Source organism: Photinus pyralis, unplaced genomic scaffold (genome assembly GCF_008802855.1).
Source record: "Photinus pyralis isolate 1611_PpyrPB1 unplaced genomic scaffold, Ppyr1.3 Ppyr1.4_LG8, whole genome shotgun sequence".
Lineage (NCBI taxonomy): Eukaryota > Metazoa > Arthropoda > Insecta > Coleoptera > Lampyridae > Photinus > Photinus pyralis.
The window spans coordinates 32,278,317-32,299,178 of record NW_022170819.1 but is presented as its reverse complement, the minus strand read 5'-3'; the positions used below and the strand labels follow the sequence as shown (position 1 = coordinate 32,299,178).

The window sequence follows — 20,862 nt, the reverse complement described above, 5'->3', positions numbered from 1 at the left end:
TGCGAAAATCGGGCTCATTTTAGTATTTAAAACTGTGGGTCAGTGCGCTTGTATTAATTTATAAAACTTTTCCACGAAGTAACTCGACATCGTCGCAACAAGGTAATTTTTTGCACGATCGGTTATAGTCGGCTACTTACTAATTCATTTTCAAGGCGGTAAGGTGCACTTACCAACCTAGGGCGGTAAGTGTATCATAGCAACGTGCTTAGCAACCAAGTGACAGTTACAGTAACATGCGACAAGTAGGATATGTGTCAAAAATCAAATTATTGTTTATTAATGTGGAAGTTAAATGTACAATTTGCAAGTTACAAAAATTAGTTCGGGAATTAGACAGGCAATTGGAAAACACGGTGTTTACAGATTCTTCACACTCAGCAGTCGATAGAGGATTTGAATTAGTACGGTATGAAATAGCAGGTTCTGTTGATGGCAACGAAGATGATGAAGGGTTCCCTGGAGTTCCACATAAAATCTTCTGAGCGGTTTCAATCTTGTTAGTTAATGACTCACCAAGTACGTGTCATCGGGTGCTTCCGTAAGAAATTTATGGAAATCTGCTTTAGAAAAAACGCTAGATTTTTTTGGCTGATACCCAACGTTCTTTCTTTTCAAAAATGCTATCAGCGTACTGTATTTAGAAATATCAACACACCTTCTTAGAAAAATCATATTTTCAACATGGAATAATCACACCATAAGCCATTTCAATCCTTCACTACGTTGAACAAAATATGCTAACACAATTTTTTCACTTATGTCAGTTTGACATTTACTTTCACACCATTTAAGGAAAGAATCATATGCGGCTTCATATCTACTTTTAAATTTTTCGGGAATGATCGATGCGCAGCCAATACTCCATGCATCTTCTATTTCGAAATCTTCTGAATCATTTAGGTATGTTCACTTAGTCTCAACCAAACCACGTTTCGCGCACGTGTTGTTTTGTTTTCAAAAACAGAAACGTAACTGTAGCAACCCACAAAAAATTACTGAACCCATTGTGATGCTACCACATTGATACATTCGAATTTAGTTTATATCAATTATAAATTGATCGTGCAAAAAATAGCGTAAGCACCACGGTCAGTAGGTGCTTAACCGATTTCGGATAATATTGCAAACCTCGAGCTGCGCTCTCGGTTTGCAATTATTATCCTCAACCAGTAAAGTACACCTACTGACCTTAATACTTAATATACTATTAAATGATTGACACGTTTTCCCATTTTTTCTAGTTCCTTATATTGATATGTGCGAGATCGCAGTTTAGGGGCAGCTGTCAGTCTAAAGCAGCCGAAGACATGGATATAAATATAATAGCGGACAAGCGAGTGGAAACGTTTTGTCGTACAGTAATACCATAGAGGAAATACAATTACTCTATGGTAATACTCATTGCTATAGGTAATCTTTAACCAACATTTCGGATCAATAGTTATAAATAGAAAAACGGAGGGATTACTTTTCCCATTTTAGAAAATGCAGTGTCGCACTCTTCCTGTTGCACTCTTCCAGTTAGTGTTGCCGCGAGATGAGACGAGACCAAGTAAAAGTCTCAGTCTCGTCTCGTCTCGTTTGGTCTCACTATACTATCCAAAAATGGTGTAGAGCATATAAAAGGCACTACGAAGGCATGACAAGTAAATAATAATGACCTTCCTTATCTATCTGCGAATCACAAAACATAATTTCTTCTGCTATGCGTATTTTAAGGATTTTTTTTAGCATTCTGGAGCTAAAAAATTAACTTTCAGGAAATGTATCTGGTAATGTTTATAGGTAGGAAAGTCTTACTGAACTCTTTGATACTTAAATACTTAAAAATAATCTTTCCAAGTTATTTTGTACACCTACAGTGACTGCATTAGGGTATGTCATATGCCCACAATATACATGTTACCTAAAGCAGTACCTTTATTTACAGAATTTCGCAAGAACACAAAGAAAAGTGTAAGCTCCTATATCAAAGTATAGCATTTTAGCCCCAATATGGCGACCGGAACCAGCGACCAATCAAAAACGAGATAGATGTCGCCACTGTTCTAAATTGAGTCGGTGTACCTACCTATACCTAAAAACGATTGGACTTAATGCCTTCAACTTGTGAAAATACAATAATAGTATTAAGTGCAATCATCGAGATCCTATTAAGTATTATAACCAAATCTTCTTTTTCCAGAATAGACAATTACCATTATCTGAGTAAGCAAAACCAGACCAAAAAAAAACAGACTTTGGCATCGAGGACTCAAATGATAACCCAATACAGCGAATCCACGATTCCCGGTTGGAAATTCAGATGACTGAGTTCAAGCGCTATTGGGTTACGCTTTATATCTTTCGAGGGTCAAAAGTGCGAAGACTCGAATGCTAAACAATCGCAGAGAAAAGCTCCAACCACATTTAACTCTAAACCGTGGCAGATATTGGGCTCAGTAAAAAAATGTCAACTAAGATATACACCCAAAATCGCTTGGCGTGTTGAGGATGAATGTTTAAATTTATTTATTTATTATCCCTCTCTTGTTCTTGGCCCTCAACAGCCTTGCGCCCAATTACAGAGTGACACGCATAATGCTTTTTAGAGGTGCCTCTGCAGAAGGTCTGACGTGTACTACTACGGTATTTACCTTACGAATTAGGAAAACTGCAGGAAAACCTAATTCGGAATAACCGGCAGAATGCTCGAAACTGGTCAAAAGTAATTAATTCCCATCTCCGCCACAGATGAAAAATTCACCTCAACCCAGGTTCGAACACCCGACCTCCAGAGTTATAGCCCAACTCTCTACCGTTGAACCACAAATACGGCACTGGGAGTTGCTGGTTCGAATACGGGTTCCGGTTTCCGATTTTACTCAAAATTAGAGTAGCTAATTCATTGGAATTTAGGGAATTTCATTGACGCCTTCGAGTTTTAAAGTCAATGTTAGGATTTCCTTGTGTCGTGTGTTGTATCCTGAGGGAGAATTTAGCAAGAAAAAAATTGTGTAATTTAAGCTAGCTAGGTAAGTGTCTGTTGAGTATGGTATAGTGACCGCATACCATAAGACAATAAAAAACCAGCAGCGATTCAGTATTCGAAATAATTCCATTGTGTTTTGCATCTTTCCTCGGACTGCTATACAAACCCACATTCCATTTGAGCTAGGGTCATTCAAGAAGTGTCCATTTCAGAGAGGAAGTCGATTCAATTTTGTATGCGACGGACACCACGCTTTTTAAGAAGGAGATTAATCAATTTTCTGTATATATTTACTGTATAAATTGAGTTTTGTCTGGATTTGTTTAATAAGAAAACTGAGTCGCGTGGCCAAATAAAAATACGCAAGCGTAGAATAGGCATTCAAGTTATTTTAAATTAATTTACCGATTTAACTGTCCGATCCACAGATCTATCTGGGTATTCAAAAGAACTGACAGATTTTCTGAGACAGATGTATCTGTGACGTTAACCAACGAGAACTGTTTACTTCCCGACTTCGATTATCTCGTTATTTTAAATCCTGCGATTGGTACAGGAGGTTAAAATACTGTTGTGTTAATCTAGGTAGTTAGGACGATGCCTAATTGTTGTGTATAACCGCATTGTAATTTGTTTTTTCGTTTATTTCATGGTACAGCAATTACATATAAATACTGAAATAGATATTTATGTATCAAGTACATAAACTAGGTTTTTATGAACGAGCCGGATATTTGGCCGAGCGAGCTCGCGAGCGAGGCGCAAATAAACATGTCGAGTTCACATAAAGCCTATTAATGGACGTGATATATACAAAGCTTTATGTACGACTGCACCAATCCTTTAAGAAGAAAATTTCATGGAATTCAACAAACTAGAAAATCTATATATCATTGACAAGAGATGTCAAGTATTTGTCAAGTATTTCTAAAATACTTGTTTCCTTGGATCAACCCCTAACTACGACTGTCACATTGGTAGGCGGCCATTTTACTTTATCCTTATGGACCATAATATTGCAAATTATTGCCGCTAATTGCGACTGTAATCACCGTATTATCAAGCAGTTGTACATAAATCTCATTATTTGCGTAATATTTAAAAAGTGAATCCCATGTTTTTCTCCGGTCGTAGATAAGAGCTTATCGCTAAAAGTTAATTCATTTTTTGATTTTTGCATATCTATTTTAACTAAAGAAGTAGGGAGTGGAATCGAAATTGGGACAAAACAGGCAAATGTGTTAAATAGAAGAAGCACACAGCACTACGTTTAAAAATGAAAATAGAAAATACTCAAGTATTGAAAATGTAAAATGAAGAATAGCTTTTTGTACGATTATTTAAAATACAAAACTCTGAACTATGGAATACACTCAAGCAGAAAACCATTAGGGAACTCGGAAGATGGAGGCTCATCTCATCGTATAAATATTATTTGGCACCAAACGCATTATTTCTGCACTTCTGACATTATTTTCATTCATATGCTGAAATTGATATTAACTTTTGATTCTAGTTTCGCTCGAGACCATATAGAGGTCTGTTGGGTCACTACTAAATGATTTAGTAGTGATACAACAGACTTCTACTTCCGCTTCCGTAAGTGCGGAAGTCCAGTATATTTTTTACGTCCGCTAATTTGTAACGGAAGTATACCGGATGCGCTGATTGGCCGAATGGGACGACGCATGACGTGAGCCGCTTGAAGGGTTTGTCAACCGAGCCTCGTTTCTGCTTTCGCTTCTGCAAAAAAATATTTCGTCTTTTGCTTCCGTTCTGTCTCCATTATAACACGTAACAACGGTTGAATCACGACTATATAGGACCTGGGTTGAGGTGAATTTTTCATCTGTGTCAGAGATGGGAATTACCTTAGACCAGTTTCGAGCATTCTGACACCTACTCCTACTACCTTACTGGGCAGTACCGTCTAGAAAAGCAAAAGTGTATTACGCAGTTTGCTTTCTTTAGAAGTCTATAGTTACAGTTTTAATACGTAATGAGCCTCCGTATGTCCAGTTTAGTAAAAATGCATAATGTGTGTGTATTTGGAATGAGTTAAATGAAGCGGGTCATTGTAAATAATTAAAATATGAGAAAGTTAAATATGTCTATTGTTACCTAATGTTAAATGACAAAAAGCTTATAATAGCGGGAAGAAGTTATTTATATCAATCATCGTAGTAGGAGAAAGCGCTTATTGGGTTGGATTTTACAAAGGCGATACGTATAAATATGAGTGTAAATAGTGGGAAAGGAGCATTCGTTAAGTGGTGTTGCGCTGGTCGTTTTCATAAAGCAGGTTTTGCACTCTTAAGCGGTCCATTGGGTGGATCTCGAAAAACGAATTAAGTCGATAGCGAGCCATCATCTACATCAAGCGACCTTCACGCTGCGGATGAAGATTTTCACCAGACTTCCAAGAAAAACAAGAGAGCCGTTAGAATTTGACTCGCGCCTGAAAATTCTTAACATATCAACGGATTGCAGTTCGTTTTCGTTTTATAGTAAACAGTGTTTAGTAAAATACCATTAATTTGCTTTTAGTAGATACCTGATTATACATTGAGTTTGATTCATATAAAAGAATAAAATTCCTATTAATGTCTCAAACCTTCATTTACTGTTATTGAATTGCAGCAAAGGTACATCCGTCACAAAATATATCTCAACCATCTTGGAGACATTTGACACATTTTGAAGTCACCAAAGATACTTTTGACATGTGATCGGTTGAGATGCTTTAAGTAAATATTTAAAACACTATATTTGAAACACCTTAGTCTCAGGACACCTTTTGAACTATGAAATTAAACACTAGGGGACAGTACCGATGAAATTACAGATTTCTGCAATTGATGAAGATATACACTTACAGTTACTACTATTATAGTATTTTAGTTTAGTGAATTATTACGTTAATTCTGATACGCCTTGGCAACACGGCACTGTGTGTAAACTTAAAAGTATAAGAAATATGAACTTCATTGGTTCTTAAACACACCGATAGATGAAAAGACGTGTAAACTAACGGTTAGTTCAAACATTTTTAAAAACTTAGTTGAACACTTATTTATATGGAATTACGCGTTTGTTATAGATTCTTTTTAAAGAACAAAGTGTACAACAATATAATATTGTAACGTGATTTATAAATTCGGGTTCGATTTATATCAATATTTATTAAACAGAACTAAAACACTATAAAATCCGTACAATTTATATCGATTATTTATATCACTCACAAATTTATATCGATTAATTATATCACTCACACTTCGCAATTTATCTTTCCGTGCTCGATGTTTACGTACTCGTTCGGTAGTAGACTCTCGCGATGTTCGGTCCGCAACCATTTATACACGCAAGCAATGTAAGTCCCGAACATTCTCGAATACGCGTAGAAAATTCCAGAGCGCCAAAGGCGACGTCATGTCTGGAGCATTTCCGTTACAATATGTATATCTACAGTCCATATAATTCTACCTTAGTTCATTTTTACCCTAAAGTAATGTCTGTATTTTGATTTAGCAACAGAATTTCGTCGAAATACCCGCGCCCTAAGCTAGTCCCTTACTTGGCAACATGACAGTTTACATTTCCACAAATTTAATTCACACAGTTTTAAGCAACAGACACGTCATTAGCCACATCACCTTCAAAGTCAATTTCTGCAGCCCCACAACGTGTGTAATGCATGTAATATGTAAACCAAGAAAATTAAATAACGTTTAGACTCAAACGAATGTTTCGTGTGTCTGCGTAGGTATGATGTAAGCTGTCTTCCGCAGGTTTCCAAGTGGAAATATATTCCAGTTGGGCGAACAGATTGACGTATTCAAAACACGTTTTGCATTATTTAAAGGGGTTAATTTTTCTGCACGCTGAACAATCGAAATAATTAGTCACTTTACTTTAATTGAATAATAATTACCAATACAATTCGGTTCCAATGCAACTCATTGATGTTATTAGATCGATCGTACACTTTTTTCGGGTAAACTGCCAAAACTCTTACTTTCAGTAAAAACTAAAACGGTACCTACATTGAAGGCTATCACATAAATCCGAACGGTTTCGCCACTTTGTAAGAAACTAACCCTTTTGATCTTATGACCCGAGGACTTGCAGATAGAAGCCGAAGTCGGTACGGCATTTAAGAAGAACCTACGAACAGACTACATTGTTACTCTTCCCAATAAAATTGAAGCATATTATAATTGAGTTTCGACTGATGTGTGTGTCTCACACGTATAACGAATGTAAATGTTGTAAAGGTATTAACAAGCACCTATTCTTTAATTAATTTTTATTGTTAAAAAAGATCGTTTTATAAATGCCATCAATGGCTCAGTGAATGGTTCTAACAAGTGCATGTCATAAAAGCAGGTAAAACACATATAAAATGCCCTATCTCCGGGTTACCTTTTTTCACGGTTTAAGTTCACATGTTCACCTGTCGTAGTGATGTATGAGTGGATGACTGGCGCCAGTACCATCGGATGCTGACATCCTATACGTTTGTATTATCCATTGCAGCTATAACTTCATTCTTTCATAGATATACCTGCTTATTGTGTACCTATATCGTTTTTAACAATGGGATGACTGTAACGCGCACAAGACCACTTAATTTTGACCTTCTCACGGCCGGAGATATTCGGCCAGAAAGCTAAAAGATAAATTCGCATTGCCAGTTGGCTAATTTCAATACTAAACCACTGATCTTTGACTAAACTAATGTTGAGTTCTTTTTCTTATGGCAGGACTTGTAAACAGTTTAATTTCCCTTTTCTCACTACCGACAATTACCTCTGTTTTTGTGGCTGGGTAAGCGTAACCAATGAAAGGGAAATGGTCTGTGTTATTCCGTCCGCTTCTCCAATGGTCTGCCCCATAGCTCAGTCGCAAATTTTTACACATTACACAAATTAAAAAAAGTTATCGTAAACGATTTACAAGAAGCGCATTTCCACGCTGAATTTTTTTTGTGAACACGATACCTAAAAAACCACTGAACCGATTTGAACGAAATTTCGGGTGCATATAGAATGGTGTGGGGAATCGAAAACTTCTTATTTTGGTTTTGATCCGTAACCATGGTTGTTGAGGGTGTCAAAAGTTTAAAAGAGCTATAACGGCTTGAACAAATTTTTTTAAAATTTTTTTCGCATACACTGGCTAAAATGGCTTAAAAAGCTTTACAAAAAACTTCATTACAATTTTTTTTGGGAATTTCGTTGTTTTTGAGAAGTTTTGAATTGAAAAAACTATTTATTTTATTTTTCTTAATTTGCATTTTCTCTAAAAGTAAGCATCAGAGTGAAAAATGTTAATTACAAAAAAGATGTGTCTTGATGAGATCTATAAAAAAAGGCTCGTACACTTTTGGCGTCAGGTTCAAAATTAAGGCGCTAGAGGGCATTTTTTAAATATTATACTATGACCAAAGATAATTGCAATGACTCTATTAAAAGTAGTCGGAAAGTCAAGTCAGGAGGAGTTTACCTGACAACTAGATTTTCAAAAAATGCTCATAATAAATAATGACCCTAAGGATTAACCGTGGTTTCCACAGAGACAATTTTATCTTTCTCCAGCAACGCATTTAACCGTCTCTTCAATCAAATTTTGGATTCCCTTCGGCCAAAATGATCGCTAAGCAGAAACAGATTTAGCTAATCAAAAATCAATATGCACAAACGTATAAAATTTATAATACGAGTATATACGACAATAACGGCACAAGCTTAAAATTTTGAGAAGCGATAAAATATATTTTTGCTATAACTTGTCTTTGTACTTAGAAAAAATCCTTTCTCGACACCGTAACGAACCAAATAGCAAATGAAGTAGCCTTAGTCGGGAAGAGATACAGCCATAGGGACGGACAGAACTTGCCTCTGCGTACCCGCTATCCATTTTCTGCCATGCGTTTTGAATTTTCTTTTGTAAGAAGCATCTTCTGTTACAATTTCATAAAAATTGATCCATAAAAAAGTTGAATTTGCGCATGTCCAATCTATTTTCTATACAGGGTGCGTATCAAAAAATAATTTTAACAAGGTCTTATTTTTTGTCAGATTTCTGATGCCGCTAATAGTTATTTATGCAATGAGTGTATAAATGAGGCGTTTTATTGGTGAGTGAGATGTTTAGTCCACGAGCGCAGCGAGTGGACTAAATTCGAACGAACCAATAACCGCCGATTTATACATGAATTGCATACAACGTTTTTTCGTCGACTTCACTGGGGTAGGTAATTTTAAATTCAACTACAAGAAATTACAAACGAAATTATGAGATCCGACGATTTTTCACTAAATTACAGCTATTGTCGTTGCTATAGTAATGTGTTGTTTTATGCTGTACCGTCAGTCCTCGTAATCGCAGTGGAAGATTATGTTGCTTGCTCTGCTGCGGAGACGATTTTAACATTATATCCACTCAAATCAAAAGAAACTTATTGGAACGGTTTCGATCAGTTCGGCAATTGATGGAATACAATGAATTTGAAAAGAGATATTTCCGAAAATGTCACGTTGACATTTTACCTTGAAAAGGTATGTGAAATTAGAATGTAATTAATTCTTTTGCAACTGTACTAAAGTACGTGTATTAACAGTGTGGTCGACGTACTCAATGTTGAAGGTAAAGTAACTGAATACCTTTACAATACCTTATCCGAGGAGCTACACATACACACATCAGGATATGCTTTGCTGAGATCGTTTGGCGACCATACTGGCTGCTGATCTCACTACATTAAAACCGAGATTAAAATGGTTAGGTGGATGGAAGTTCTCAGCTGTTGCCGAAAGTGAATTGTTATATAATTGTCATTTCCCTTTAATAAAATGGTTGTTATGTATAAGTGGTTGCTAACGATTAATGGTTGCTAACGTATAATGGTTGGTTGCTAACCATTAATGGTTGCTAACGATTAATAAGCTTCATCATTGTACTCGTCACTAAGGAGTAATTTATATTGTTATCGAGAGGTCGACGAAAAAATCAATTTTTTTTCACGTGTGGGGTTTCGAGTAAATCACATTAACCTTATTATGGACGCCATATTGAATTGAATTTTTACTCGATAGAGAAAAAAAACTCCAAAACCAGTAATTCATTTGGGAATCAAGCTTGAATTTTTGTCTTTTGCAATGTTCTTCTTATGGCAATAATTCCATGGCCGCTTTTGATTGAAACCAAATTCCTTCGTTTAGTGTGTCGCATAGTCACCATCAAAGCGGCCATGAAATTATTCCCATGTGAAATACAGTCAAGGCAACAATTCAATTCGTTCTGTAAGAAACATCTTCAGTTAAAATTTCAAAAAGCAATGGTACTAGTACATAAGTAAGAAAGTTAGATAAAAGCATAAGTCCTCCGACGCTCCATTCTGCAGATATTTGACATCACTAATAGATCTGTCTTGTCCTGGCGTTCTACTTGCCTCTTATGAGCACCCTCTTCCGACACTTCGTTGTCGAAGTATTTGCTTCCACTCCACCAATAAAAATATCTCGTCCAGTCGATTCATTTTGCTTTTGAGAGTACCTTCCTCGCGACAAACCGTTTTCAAGAAATTCGTTCTTAAAGTTTTGACATCACCAATGGATATATTTCTTCCAGACGTCCCAATCGACCTGTGTGAGTACTTTCTTCCGACAATCCGTTCTGGAGGGATAAAAAAAAAGTACGATAAAGAGTCGAAGAGGACTATGGTTGGTTGAAATTAATTCCTTTCCTTGAGACCTTTTATTAGAATACCTTCATGGTAATAAAACCAATTCCCCCCCCCCCCCCCTCTCGCTCTGATCTTGGAAGAGTCGCGCAGGAAAGTTATAGTTAGTACAAACCAATTTATTTTAATGAAAGCTTTCATTAGAATACCATGAACGGTAGATTTTAATGCAATATCTCGTTCCAAATGGACAAATGCGGTTTAAGCAATTGTGAGCCATACGATCGGGCTGAACGACCACAGAATATAGAAGCGGCCTTGCGTAGGTTTCTTGAACATTCCAAGGTTTTGGAAAACACTAGAAGGATTTCCATAATGGTCCAATGCTTGCATATAGCTTTCCGGGTTCTTTCTTTAGCGGATTCATTTTACATGTTTATGATTATGCTTTAAAACAGCCTTACCATTCGTGATACAATTACACTGACCACAATTTAAACAATAGGTATTCTTCGATGTGTCGTTTTTAAATATACAACGAATTAAACTTTTCTTACTATTTGTGGCATACCTAATCGCACAGGGTGCAGGTAACATCCTTCCATGTGAATATGCCGCTTATCGTGAGTAGCACAATTACACTGTTCACAAATTAAATGTTTGAGAAGGTTGTGTGTGATAATAGGTGACACTTTAAGCGAACGCTTAATTGAAGCGTAACTACACTAGTAGCAATAGCAGTGATAGAAACTTATTCAAAGCGGAGTGTTTCAAAGAATAACGCATATATCTCCTATTGTGTAATTGCACTCTTCACAATTAAAGACTGGAAGTATTATGCGTTAGACGATCATTTTTTAACTTTTGGTTGTGGTTGAGCAATTCCACTGCTCACAATTAAAGACTTTCGAAATATTATGCGATAGTCGACAATTTCTTGAATTATCATTATTGTTGGTTGCATAATTGCACTGATCACATTTAAAATTCTTGAAAGTAACATAACTAAATGGACGTATTAAACTATCCTTGCACTTTAAGGTGTAATTACATTGATTGCATGATTTTGTGTATTTACTTTTACAGCTGTAAAAATTACAATACTGCTTACTTGTGGCCATTGCAAATAAACAAAATGGCCATTTTATCCTACCAATAGTAACTACAATGTGCTGCCGCCAGAGGTCTCACTGTTAATGTGAATCGCGAATTACCTACCATGCTAATCCCATATTATATTATCACTAGAACTAAAAGATTTAAAGCTCTATATTATATATAGCTATATAGATATATTATTGAAACTCTTTAAAGTTCCCTAAAAACTCTGGGAGACAATTTAAAATTGTCGGTCACTCTAATACCCTTAAAAAGTATTAAAAACTAACAGAACCTCATAAGGGTCAAACTTTTAAAAACTCTAATAGCTTCGTAGAAACTCTAAAGTATTTAGAAGGCTTTTGAGACTGTAGACGACTCCTAAGATTTCTTAAAGGCTATTAAAAGCCCTTAAGGGCTTAAAGAAAGCCTTCAAAACAAGTCTATTAAAGCGTATTAGACGCTTCTAAGACTCTTAAAGAAGAAGAGATCTTTCGTAGACTCTAGATGACCCCTGAAAACATTTGGAGGATTTTAGAAGAGTTTTGTACACCCTTCCAACATCTCTTCCAGATGACTCGTGAAGGCCTTAAAAAACTAAAATCTTCTAGAAGCTTTTAGCTACAGTCCGATATTGGCCACGCTCCCTGTCTCGCTCATCATGCAGAGATGATACCGCGCAGACGTTCCACATCACGTCTGAGAAGAGAGTTTCCAGGTATTTCTTTACCTTTTTACCACCGTTTTGTTTTGTAATTTGACTACGATTTGTTTTTAATTTGCTCTCGCTTTGTTTGTACCGATTCTAAACTGTATTATCGACATTATTAAGGTTTCATAGACAGCGTTTTATACGTATTTGGATTATATAGAGCAAGGTTGATTCCGGTGCACGGTTGATTTGTCGGCCTTTTAATCATTTTCGTTCGTGCGTATTTACTTTGACTCTAGCCCCACTTGATTGACTTATTACAAGTAATTGCCTGTCATGAAGAATTTTGCGAACCGACCTTCGCGTATTCCTTTAAGCTAGCGACAATTTTCATTGTAAATATTGTAAGAACATTTCAAATCAACCAATATAAGCATTGTTTATGTAAGTCCAATCGAATTTATTAATGGATGGTGAGAGTTAACCTTTTTAATTTTTCTTTCAGTGGAACGCTTCGTTAAATCAATCAATAAAATTACCTCACCTAAAACTCAATTTAGAGACAATAGCGCCGTTGTAATTACAGTGGTCGTATACACCCGGGAACCTCACTTCTTTGACTTCACTTAAAGCTCAATTTAGAGACAATAACGTCGTTGCAATTACAGTGGTCGTATAGGCCCTTTGATGGAAGACAGACTCCCTTTAATGGATAATTTGCAAACCTTAAAGAAAGGCTTCTCTTCAGTGACAAACGCTGGATCACCACAGCAATCCGGCTAAACTTTTTTGTAAATGGGAAAACACGCTTCAGCTTAACTCGAACGGTCGCTTTTGTCACAATGTAAGGAAAATTCTTTCCAGCTTTCTTCACACCAAGACAAAAAAACTTGACTGAAAGGCTTCGATTAACATTTTCCCCTCCTTTCCCTTTTCTTTTACATACCTTTCTAATTACTTAATTCAATAAATGCGTTTCCAAAACGAACATCCGCTCAACGCGGCGATAACACGTGCTTATCTTGAAACTAATTAGCCTACGCCGATAACGGAATTTCATATCTACAACCGGAGATAAACTTTTAGAAAACTACGTAAACAATTCCAGGTGTTCCTTATTTTACTAACACAAAATAACTTTACAACTCAAAATAGACAAAACGATTATTTAAACAAAATCAAACATCAAATAAATATCTCTGATACAACATCAAGATTGTCCTCGAATTCAACTAATATGATGGAGATAGCCAACATTTAACGTTAACAATAAATGAAATTAACATACAGGGTGACCCATCGTTATTTTAGGTACTGAAGTCAAACAAAACGTTCGTGGTGTTTACCCGTAAACATACAAGTGAGACAGGGCTATCTGCAATATAGCGTAGGGTATATATTGGTAGGACAATCTAATGATCGAGAGCGTGAATTATTTGCCGAGAAATTTCGTGCGCCTACATACGTGTAAATTAAACGCGTAAAATTGCGAATTAAAGTCTTTCTGGTAGTCCTTATTGACAAGGGATAATTGACGGTGGTGTAGAAATTATTACGTTAAATACGAACAATAGTGGAAGTGTTAAACCGCAAAGTTTAAAGTTGTGGGACCGTAAATAAACTGAAATTGCGAAATAGCGGAAAACAACGTAAAACTAACGCGCGAAATTAAATTCTATCGTCGTAATATTTTAAGGCTAATGGGTTGTCATAATTTTTTCACGTTTGAAGCGGTCGATTGTGCACAAATGGTATTTAAAAAAAAACATTGCAGCTTGTTGAGTGACCGAAAATAAATTTCTGCAAATCAAAGGAGCCATTCATTATACGAGACCTAGGAATTTGTATCGACTGGCCCTTTCAATCGGATTGTTGGATCAAAAAGTACTTCAACTTGGAACTCCCACTACGGATTATTGTTATATATTTAAGGTAGTCTTATTCAAAACAGTAATAAGTTGATTCGTAAAATTAAATGGGGTAGGTAAGGGTACAGCTGAAGTGCGCTAATTCCATAGTTATGTACCACTTTGGTAGTAATGGTATAATTAAGTAGGTACGAAGCGTTCGTAGACGTAAAACATTGAGGAAATAGATATACGGGAATAAGGAATACCCTCACCAATTCGACAGAAAAAAATCGTATAGGAAATTGAGAAAGGAATCGGTCGGCACCATTTGGGCGTGAAGGTATATTTAATTCAATTTAGCGTTCTGATGTATAATTCAATAATGATGATGTATGCACGTAACGTTTCTATCGTAAATAAGCAAACCACGAAAATACTTCCCAGAAATTTAATCATAATCGTAGCGGCGAAATGTTATTAGTCTAGGCAGGAAAGGGAAAATGTATATCTAATAAACATTTGCATATAACCTAATAAATAAGGTAGCTGTATAAGTCACATGTAACTTTTTTAAATATATCCTTCGTCTGGCTGAACATGCAGGAAAGTACCAGCCCCAAGCTTGCACGGACCATGATAATTGCATGTTTTAAACAAATTTAGTCGGCAGGTTAATTTGTATGGGACGTAAACGGATCCACTCATCCGAACTATTGTTAATCCGCATATAGTCTTCCTTGTTTCCCTTTAATATTTTTCCATTTACGAGGAAATTCTACGTGCTCAGGGCTTGACGAATACAGAGCACTGCGAGTAATTTACTGCACCGATTTGAGCTTCGCTCCTACATTAACTGTTAATAAATTACTTTACGTTCGATAACTAACAATGCACTGGATAGGTACGCTCCTTCGTACTTGTTACAATTAGTTTGCACATTACATGCAATTCCGTTATTATTTACCCACCTTCGCCTTTTGCGAAGTGCGCTAATTTTTTTTATCGCTTTCATATGAATGGAATCGGGTCAGATGCTATACAAAATTGAAGCGATTTGAATTGGTGCAATCGCCAATGAAAAAGACTTGTTGCATTGCCATTCATCAGACCAAAATTTATAGCTTCTTCGGAAACGACATTTAACAGGCTTAACTTATTCAAGAAAAAGCGTAACTAGTTGCGCAAATCTATTGGTCTTCAGTAGTTAGGTACGACACCATTTTCTGTTGCTACCGGAATGTAGTACCTTTCAATATAAAATATAGGAACGAAATTCTTCTTTTGCCAATCTTATATGCATGTGCGAAATGCGTTCGACTTGCCCTTTTGATGCTGTCAAAATTTTATGCAAGTTTCTTTTATCGGTTATTCTTGCACTTACGGAACAAAGCAACAAAAGACAACTAGTAAACTCACCTGTTTCTTAGCGATTAACTATGGTTCTCGTGATTGATGAATCTATAACAAAAAAAATACAATTAACAATTATGGAAAATGAGTTTACTGATACGAAGTGGTTAGTAAGATAATATTTATACTACTTTATGTATGTATATTCGAGATGAGGTAAATGAAGCGGGTCATTGTAAGTAAAATACCGCAACCCAATATTAAATGACAAAAAGATTATGTTAGCGCGAGCGGGGTATTTAAATACCTATAAATAACAGTGTAAATAGTGGGAGAGAAGCACTCTTTAAACGTCGCCACACAGTGTCGAACATATGCCGGTTGTAATCGCAGAAGAGACACTTAAACCAATCGTTCCACTCGCTGGATCCTGAAGAAAGAAATTAAGCCACGAGCGAGAAATCACCTCTGTACTCCATAGAGCTGCGGAAGAAAAATTTGTACAGCATTTCCAAGAAAAAGAACGCGAAAGTTGAAAATTTCCACGGCGGCGCACCCTCTGTTACCCGTATAGCGAAATTGGATAGACGCACGAGGTATTGTGCACACACTTACGGTGGGTAGTCACTAGGAGAACTGTACATATAATGCAAACGAACAAAGAAACATATACAGTGATATTTATTGGGAAGTAGACATAGGGATTTGCATGTATTGTTTATCACTAGGTCTTCTTTTAAATAACAAAATATATTCCGAAGGGTGCTGAGAGGTTCCACTCTGTATATACAACTTACGACGATACATATATTTTTTAGAGTTGGCAACCATGCAATTTCTAGGTGCGAAAAAGCTGCCTGCGCCATCTAGAAAGCATGAACGTGGGTTACGTTTGGCATCTTGTCTTGAATGGCGGTCGTGAACGCGTCGCTTCATAAATGTTTGTTGTTATTTTGTGTTTTTTAATGCAGATAGTAATCTTCGCATTTCTTTATATCGTATTTGGGTTTTATATGCCACATTTTATATTTTTTGTGTGTTGGAATCTTTGTTTTTGAAATTTACTTGGTTTAACCGCAATGCAGAATCACATATGTAATACCGTTATGCTATTGTTTGCAATTGTTTACGTTTTTGGTGTAATGCTTGCTTAATTTATGTTTATTGATGTTGATTACTTGGTCTTGTCCCTGAAGTAACACTCATATAAGTTTTGATCATTTTATTTTAATAAGTGGAAATTACCGATTCGTTTGAGGTATGTGCTGACTTGTTGTTTGTTACTAACAATTTTCTCCGTGAATGAAGCAGTCACGGAGGTGGCAAAAAAAACTAGTCAAAATTGGAGTACGACACCTCATTCCGTGATTGTCTTTGACATCCAACTGTAGGCTCTAAACCCCGAAACCAGGGACGGGCTGCCCATCTTGCAGGAGCGGTATTACGCTAATCAAAGCAATCTATGTGCGATAAATGAGTTACGATTCGTAACTTCCACATATTTTGTTTTTAGGTAAATACGCCTACAAGGCCATGTAATTTTCCATCTTGCTTTTAACAAAAGGACTTTATTGTACAAAATGAGTCACATCCTGTGTATTTCGCCCTTTCTTAGAATCCTGGTACCCGCTTACTTGACCCATAATTCCCATAACTTGTTTTCAACCTATATGTTACCTCTTGAAGTCTACCAGCTACTTTTTGTGATTACGCATTTACATCATTACAAACAATTAATTTTACAACACATTTTGATATTAATTTGACGGCTGGTTTTTTTATTGGTAAGTTCTTTCTTTCTCAGCCTATTTCTATTTTGATTCGGTGAACTATCATTTTCAAAGTTTATTTTTCCAATGTAATTTATTTTGGACTAAAATTTCAGAGCTTTTACAATCATAATAATTACGATTATTATTAAACAAACTTTTCACAATTTCAGTGTTTTATTTTACGTTCCTTCCATACTATGCTTCAGGTCATAACGCTGTTTACAACTAACATAAGGGAGCCCTGCCTTAGATGTTTGATCACGTGCCACTTTCCAAATTTAAGCGGATTTTTGTTTAGTTTTGGAGGGAACAGTCATTCGGATGGCCATTTTTAAACGTTGCCGGGTTGACTTTATTTCCGTGATCTTGTAGTGTGAAGCTAGCGTAGAACCTGGGGGTTAACTGCACTACAGTGCCTAGTTTATGCAATCAAAACAACATCTTAAAACAAATGAAGAGCTGGCTGTCATATTAATGACTTAAACTACCGATCACATCGTCACTGGATGACATTGTCGTCATTTGGCCTTGAACGAAATCTTTAAGATTGCACCGATATTCGAAAATAAACATTTCCAATAGTAAGTTGATATTGCCAATTGGTATAGTGCCAGTAACAGTGTACAGCGAACGTCTCTCGTGGCGGCGTAAGAGGAATGAAATGCAAGTGCTTCGCACGCTGGCAAAGGACTCACTCACGTCCTTAATCGAAGAGCGTGGGAGAACTCAACGCGTAGTTGCACCAGGCCTCTATCTCCGGCCTAACCATTGCGTTATTAAGTAGAGGATTGTCTAATAATACCCAGAGGATTCTGTGACCGGTCCGTGCAGAGCATAGCTGGGAAGTAAATCTCAATTGCACATCGAAGAAAAAATCGGCGAGGACTCTATAGCTGGTCCGGAGCACAGCCGGAGGTTCATTAATTTCCATTTGGGTTAAAAGCCGTGACCAGAACGCATCTGAAAGTCCCGGTGCACAAACATTACATATATTTATGAACCGCGTCTATCGCGTTGTAGTTTTTCCGCTTTACGTCGTATCGGCATTTGTTGTTGTTTGCCTCGTCGTATATTTGAATAAGTATCGTAGTGGTAGCGCAATGGTATGCTTAAGGGTCATTTAATGTTGTATATTTATGTAAAGGCGCCTTTCCCCTGGCCCCCGAGACGGTTGCGCCGGATCAAAAGATTGGAGTGCGCACTCCTAGCGGCTATGCGTTCCGGAAGTACCGATCCCACGGATCGAATAACTTCTCCTCTACGACGTCCAACGCGGACAAAAGAGGTCATACAAATTCCTCCCCTACTACTGTTTTTGTGTCGCAGAAAATGGGAGATCTGTGGGGGAAACCGGTTGAACGATGTCAATCGTTTTCATCGATTCTAAAACCGCGTTCAATACGGAAATGATCCGTCTGTAATAAGAATGCTATATAAATTTTAACATAGTGCAGCGATTTATCTAAATTAATATTTTTAAAAGATCTTCCTAAATTCATCTTTCCCAAATATTAATATGGATTAATTCGTAAACGGACGGTATTTATTTGACGCAGTTTCGATGCTGTACATTTTCAGAGCTTGTCATAACAAAACACGTTACTGATTATATAAACAGAACGCTTTGGGCTCGTTCACGTTTCATATACCTTCCAGGAAGTAATAAATAGAAACCGAAATGGATATTCAACTTGTAAAGAAAGCGCTCGGGAAGTCAGTAAATAAGATCCCATTGTAGAGTCTTACTGAGTAGAAATAATAATAGTAATTCAGTGAAATTCATCGAGTAAAGATATTAAAAAGGTGCGAGTCAAGAAAACTCAATTGTAAACTTACAGTGGTAAATCGTTTTTCACCAGACTGAAAATTTTTACCGTCTCCTACCAACATGAACTGAAATCTATCTAAACGTATATATGAATGACTGCCGTCAGAGTAAACAAATCAAGTGACTCTTGCTCTTATGTGAATGTGTACAACATGTGTAACCCAAAATTGTATGGCATTTTAATAGATAAAAGAGCAGTATGAAACAAAATGTTTTACATTATATGTATGTTAAATCAGTTTACGTTACTCGTTTCGAAATTCCCGCCTCAGCTACGGCAGTAAACATCTCACTCGTTAACGTAAACCTTAATTTACCACACTCATATGTAAATAACTATAAACATAGCTGAAATGACTAATTAATTTCTTTTTATGCTTCTCTTACATATTTTAATTTTATCATTACATTGAAATGTTTTAAAGAAAGCTATACTGGTTTAGGTCGACTATTATGATAAATACATTATTGTTATTTTGTTAGTGGGCCCATTGAACCTCCAATGTTGGTTCTGAAAACAGCAGGCCATTTCATCCACTAATGCCATCCTCATTTCCGTGGCCAATCGGTGCCGAGTACTGACATTAGGCGTTGGCTCGTAGTAGACTAAAAAATTGAGGGCTCAGTCAACGAAAAGAGTGAGCCTAAGCGTCACTATTTATCGGCAAACGTAAAATGGCCTACAAAGCCAATAAAATGTGAACCAAACGGGCGTAGAGCCATTGTCTACGTTCGAAGAAACCTAACACGGTTTCAGACACCCAGATATTTTACTATAATTTTCACTATAATTTAGAACGAGTGACATCCGACTGGATTGTCTACCAGGCTGTCTTTGTTTATATGCGAGTGTGTGGCGTGTCAAGCCCATCAAGTTTCTATAAAATTGTTTGTTCTTAACTCTTTCCTTCGCAGTTTCAACTTTCCATTCATGTTTTTTCCACTTTCCCTTTAAGTTTGTAATGCTAGCGGCGCTACTTGTTTTAGAATATTCATGCACTATCAATTTAATTATTACCAATAATTATGCTAGCCGTAGGTATTTTAAGTAATAAGTCAAAGGTAAGGGCATAAGTTTATTTATAATCTCTGCTGGAAGCAAGTTATGAAATTCATTACTAATGCTGAAGTGCCAAAACTCGAATCAGACTTCCAGTCGGCAGTTCCCGTTCTTATCTTATTACATACGAAGCTATTTACGAGCAGAAAGAAATAACAACAGGTACGGCATGTTTGTGAAGGAATGGACATTATCCACTTCCAAAGCGTCACTGGCGTCACACCACAGTGTTGTCAGGTCATGGAGAAAGTGTCATTGACAAAGTGTTAAGGGACATCTAAGATCTAAAACTAAAACTTGGGGAAATGTATAAAATAGTGTTTTCAGTGGTTATATTTTTCAAAAGGAACCCCCTCTGTGCAACATAACGAACAATTAAGAAGATAGCACCTGAATTCAACAAAACAAGTCCACATATATTTGCTTTTGTGGGGCTGGAATTTGTTGTGCGTAGGTTTGATTTAGGCAGTGTTGGGGAAACTTAGGGTCTTAAGTGTGACTTACCGTCTTTGTAATTGTTGCCACGTGTGTTTACGAACCCAGTAAATTAAGGGTTTCGTGTAATTCGGGCAAGCCGAGTGTGTATTTGTA

The 20,862-nt window shown here is 36.6% G+C and overlaps 1 long non-coding RNA gene across 1 annotated transcript; it reads right to left on the bottom strand.

Annotated features, from left to right (window-relative positions):
* Window positions 1-253: 253 nt before the first annotated feature.
* Window positions 254-1,207, bottom strand: LOC116179738. Its single transcript, XR_004147029.1, has 2 exons — window positions 1,171-1,207; window positions 254-1,131 (listed from the first exon to the last, which is right to left on the bottom strand). It is a non-coding gene; the product is annotated as an uncharacterized LOC116179738 (long non-coding RNA).
* Window positions 1,208-20,862: the final 19,655 nt, after the last annotated feature.